General features: G+C 38.4%; 1 pseudogene; it reads left to right on the top strand.

The window, feature by feature from the left end:
• The first annotated feature begins 905 nt into the window (after positions 1 to 905).
• Positions 906 to 3,004, top strand: LOC142436483 (cyclin-C pseudogene; annotated as a pseudogene).
• Positions 3,005 to 5,742: the final 2,738 nt, after the last annotated feature.

The raw sequence follows: 5,742 nt of genomic DNA, 5'->3' as shown, positions 1-5,742 counted from the left end.
AATTTTATATTCTCAGCATCTCAGTTACAAACAGAAAATCAGGCCTTAAAATCCTTGCATTTACCCAAGGCAACAACAGTCTGGAGCTAGAATTTGAATGTCCCCTGTGGATGAGCTGACATGTGCCTGTTAACCACAGTCCCCATCCATCCCTATTGCCCCCAACACAGAGGTTGGCTACTAGTATCCTTTATCTATATGGCTAAATAGGTTAGTTGGTTTGGATTGGGTTGCTAGTTTTTCCTTTTTTTTTTTTTGTGCTTACTTTTGATTTTTTGGGGGGCTAGGAAATGGTGTGTATTTTGGTACCATATCTTCCAAAGCGAGAAAATAAAACCCAGTAAGCCAAGAAGGTCAAACAGTCTAGATTAATGATGAAAGGAGGAGCCCTGTTGGTGAAGTAGATTATGAGTTGGACTTCTAACTGCAAGATCAGAAGTTCGAAACTCCCCCCACCCCACCCCCACTCCCCAAGAGAAATATGAGATTTTCTACTCCTGTAACGATTTACAGCCTTGGAAACCCACAGGGGCAGTTCTATACTCTGTCCAAAGGGTTGCTATATGTCATAATTGATTCCAGAGTAGTGAGGTTTTCTTGATTGATATAAATAATTTTTGGTGAGTATTGAAAAAACCAGTCAATATTATTTTTAATACACATCAAAGAAGGTCCACATTAATTGTTCACACAACCCTGCCACCTTCTTTCTTTATTCCCTTGCCTCTCACTCTCCTTTCTTCCTCCCTATGGTCTTTTATCTCATTCTTTTTCTTTCAAGGGTTAGCCTAGGAGTGGGGAAGTCTGAGTAATTCTTAACCAAAAGACTAAATTGGGGTTGCCGCCGCGGAGCGGAGTGGAGCTGGTTGCAGTCACGGAGCTCGGGTACCGAGCGGGCTGGGTCTATGGTCGCTCCGCGGGTCGCTCCGCCGGCTGGTGCTTCTTCATCAGGACAAGCTGTGTTCCATGGCAGGGAACTTTTGGCAGAGCTCCCACTATTTGCAATGGATTTTGGATAAACAAGACCTTCTGAAGGAGCGCCAAAAGGACTTAAAATTTCTCTCAGAAGAAGAGTATTGGAAACTACAAATATTTTTTACAAATGTTATTCAGGCATTAGTTGAACATCTTAAATTAAGACAGCAAGTTATTGCCACTGCTACAGTCTATTTCAAGAGATTCTATGCCAGGTATTCTCTGAAAAGTATAGATCCCGTATTAATGGCTCCTACTTGTGTGTTTTTGGCATCCAAAGTAGAGGAATTTGGAGTAGTCTCAAATACAAGGTTGATTGCTGCTGCTACTTCTGTATTAAAAACTAGATTTTCATATGCCTTTCCAAAGGAGTTTCCTTATAGGATGAATCATGTATTAGAATGTGAATTTTATCTTTTAGAACTAATGGATTGTTGCTTGATAGTGTATCATCCTTATAGACCTTTGCTCCAGTATGTGCAGGACATGGGCCAAGAAGACATGTTGCTTCCCCTGGCATGGAGGATAGTGAATGATACCTATCGAACGGAGCTTTGCCTACTGTACCCTCCTTTCATGATAGCTTTAGCTTGCCTACATGTGGCCTGTGTTGTACAGCAGAAAGATGCCAGACAATGGTTTGCTGAGCTTTCTGTGGACATGGAAAAGATTTTGGAAATAATCAGGGTCATTTTAAAACTCTATGAACAGTGGAAGAATTTTGATGAGAGAAAAGAGATGGCAACTATTCTTAGTAAGATGCCCAAACCAAAACCACCTCCAAACAGTGAAGGAGAGCAGGGTCCAAATGGAAGTCAGAACTCTAGCTACAGCCAGTCTTAGAACATTCCGAAGATTTTCATAGTGGACCACTTGGAAATAAACCATTGGACAGATTTCAGTAATGTCTTCAATGGAACACAAATGAAAATGAATAGTTGGTTTCTGTCAAGCACTTTGGGAAGTGATTTATTTTTGCAAAATAATTTTCCTTACCTGGTTTGATTTTACTGCATCATTGATTAAAACCTCTTAATTATAAAAATTTTGAAAGTTTCTAAGGAACCTGCAGATAGACAGACATAGACATATCAAGATTTATAGCTCTTTGATTAGTATAATTTTTAAGTTGAATAATATAATTTTAAAATTTGGATTTGTAGCTTTTTATTAAGTCAGGAAACATGAACACAATTTGTTTTAAATCCTCTTTGGTCACTGAAGGACCAGAACAAGGACAATAAAAGTCAAACATCTGAGGGCTTTTTTCCCTCTTTAACTTAATTTTAAAGCTGTATTTAAGGAATCAAATCTTACAAAATCCTGGAAGATTTTGGTAATGATGTTGATGATTTCAGGGAAAATAATCAAGTACCTATTGATTTAAAAGTATATTTTATTCAATAGTTTTGGTGTCTTGCCAGGGAAGACTCTAGCCCAGTTCTAGCAGAAAAGTGCAATATGTACAGCAAGCATATTTTGATGTTTTAAAAGTTATATTAATTCTGTAAACATTTTAAAAGGCTGGGCAAACTTTAAAAGAAAAAAAAAGATCCTACATGAAGTTATTTGCAATTGAGTCACAGTTAATCAAGCATTTAAAATTTTTTAATTGGCTAAAACACCGATTATATGGTTAAAATTTGGTAAACTTTCAATGTTAATTTTTACTGTACTGTGAAAAAAATTTTATAATACATACATCCCTTACTTAATTTTTCTGTTTTAGTGTGACTTCACAAATTTACTATAGATATCCTGAGCCAAGAACACAATCAGGTTTCGGGCCAGTTTGATACTGGCTGTTCTTAATTCTGATATGAGTGGAGGAGTTCAGGCTCAATGTCATCTCAGTGGGACTGTGCTGTCTGTGGAACTCAATGAATTAATAATTTTCTTCAGACTTGAAGGAGAGTGGTAAATAAGTTAAGGAGTTAAAGGATGTCAGTGTACAATTTAAGGGTTCATTGTGGAAAATGGATTATTAAATGTTGAATTCCTGGTATAAAACTGCAAGAATAAAAGAAAGTTCTCCAAAAAAAAAAAAAGACTAAATAGGTTTTATTGTTGGTGTTATTACTTGGGTTAAATTTTTTTCTTTTCTCTTCTTCTATTGGTTTGTGTCATGTAACCCAGAAAATGAGGAAACATTTGGAACATCAAAACACTATCCTTTCTCAGTAGACTACAAGCATTAAAGGCAACAGAGATAAATACTCCAATAATAACAATAACATACAAGGATAGCTAGAGAGATAAATAGATAGATAGAAAAACCACAAAATCTGAGCAGTTGTGGGAAGGAGAATGGGACTAGCCCCATGAATAAATATAGGTTTGCCAGAGAATAGTTCTATATACATATTAGCATATACTACAAATATGTTCATGAATATAATAGTGCATCCAGGAGGCATAGTTATGAAAATGTCTTAGGTATAACAAAACCCCTTGAGGGAGCGTGTCCTAAATATGGGGGATCAGGAACATAGCTCTGAGAGACCTCAAGATCAATTGGAACAAACTAGCTCACAAAGACAATGTTCTGTATCCATCAGGGAAGTGACTGGGGTCTTCAAAAGCTAGTGAGTAGCAAACTAAAAGTCGGTTCTTGGTCTTACCCTATGTGTTGGACAGGGTTCTCTAGAGAGAGAAAACCATATTGCTAGTAATTATATATAAATATATTAAAAAGCTAGATATACAATAGAAGAAATGAACCACTAAATTATATACAGATAGATAACACAAGAAACTAACAGTGAAATTATAAAACAGTGAGACACTAGCAGTCCTTTAAGGCTTGAGAGCCGCCAGTTGCCAGTCCCTTTCTGTAGAGAGAGCTGGGCTATATATACCCAGGCAGCAAACAGCAAGGCAAGTCACCAACTGTCACCAACTGTCGGTCCCCAGCTCCAGAGATGAACATACCAATCCTGTGGGATTAAATGGACCTCAACTTACAGCGACACAGTCCACAAGCTAGGCATCCCACAGGTAGTGTACCCCTTTAAATTGAGGCACAGAACAAGCAAGGCGAGGCTCACGAAACCATCTATCCCTCTGCCCTTCGATTAATCCTACTTGTGTTTATCGGCTAGGCTGGCACTATAAACTATTGGACCCTGTCTGGAGCAAATAACAGTGAATAAAATCAAGATGCCTGGCAACAATTAGTCCAAATCAGTAATGGACTATGCGTACCTCAGCCTCTATGATGCTAAGGTCAGAAGAACTAAAAGGTGCCTGCCTATCACAAACAGCTGCTCTGAAAGGGATCATGGTACATGATCCTAGATAGAGTGGGGAGTAATGTGTCAGAAAACTGAAAGTCATACTACTACTACCAATAGTAATAATAATGATAAAAGATGAGGTTTATTGGTTAGATAGACTAGTGAGATCCCCACTACTATGGTCCTTCATCACCCTTCAGGTCTGGAACTGAATTCCACCCCCTGAAAAATAGACAGGTTTATAAAGTGAACCTTATGAAAATCAAAGGTTGCAGCCCTCAGTATGGATTACAACTCAATGTCAAGAAGACACACATCCTCACAACTTGATCAATAGGTACCATGATAAATGGAGAAGTTTGTTGTTTTTTTATTTGTTGTTATTTGTTGAAGTTGTCACGGATTTTTGTCTTGATGAGGTATATAATCAATGCTCTTGGAAGCTGCAATCATGAGATCAAATGATGCATTGCGTATGGATACATTTGGTGCACAATACGTCTGTAGAGTGCTAAAAAGCAAGGATGTTACTTTGAGGACTAAGGTGCACCTTACCCAAGCCATAGTAATTTAAATTGCCTCATAAGTATGTGAAAGTCAGACATTGAATAAGGAAGGCTGAAGAAGAATTGATATGTTTGAATTGTGGTGCTGGTGAAGAATATTGAAAGTAACATGGACTGCCAAGGGAACAAACAGATCTGTCTTAGAAGAAGTATGGCCAGAAGGCTCCTTAAAGGCAAGGATGGTGAGACTTCCTCTCACATACTTTGGTCATGTTATTAAGAGAGACTAGTCCCTGGAGAAGGACATCATGCCAGGTGAAGTAGAGGGACAGGGAAAGAGAGGAAGCCCCTTAAGGAGATGGATTGACAGTGACTGAAACAAGGGGCTCAAGCTTGGGAACAATTAGGAGAATAATTCAGGGCTAGGTAGTGATTCTTTCTGTTTGGCATAGGGTCAATGTGGGTTGCAACTGGCTCAATGGCACCTGATAAGAACAACTACACCAAAATGAATCATAGCACTGAGGAGCACACATTCCTCAGAACCATCAACCATTCAAAAGCTAATAGGCAGTATTTGCCCAAGGCCAAATTCAAAAGGCAGGCAAGGTTAGGGGAGAAGGGTGAATGAAAACAGGAAGCAGAGTTTCAATGGCATGAGTGATATTACATTGCAGGAGATTGTCATCAATGTCACATAAAAAAACGAGTATAAATTGTTATGTGCAAAGCTGATTTTCTCTGTAAATCTTAACCCACCTTACAATTAAAAGTTTCTTTTTTTTAAAAAAAAAGACACCATAGTTCATATAATAGACACAGCCAAAGATCTCCTGGACAATTCTAAAATGATCTCCCAAATGATTTGGGTAGTTAGCCCTCCCCAGGGAGTTCTACCCATTGAAACGCTGGGTGGTTATGGCTGCAATTATATTTCAGGCCAGAAGAGGCAGCAGAGGCCTGGTTGTTCAAATGCTGCAAAACTACCAGACAATGGGCAAACAGTTTCTTTCCACGGACGACTA

Source organism: Tenrec ecaudatus, unplaced genomic scaffold (genome assembly GCF_050624435.1).
Source record: "Tenrec ecaudatus isolate mTenEca1 unplaced genomic scaffold, mTenEca1.hap1 Scaffold_343, whole genome shotgun sequence".
Classification (NCBI taxonomy): domain Eukaryota; kingdom Metazoa; phylum Chordata; class Mammalia; order Afrosoricida; family Tenrecidae; genus Tenrec; species Tenrec ecaudatus.
The sequence above is the reverse complement of the archived record's forward strand: the minus strand, read 5'-3'. Positions and strand labels throughout refer to the sequence as shown.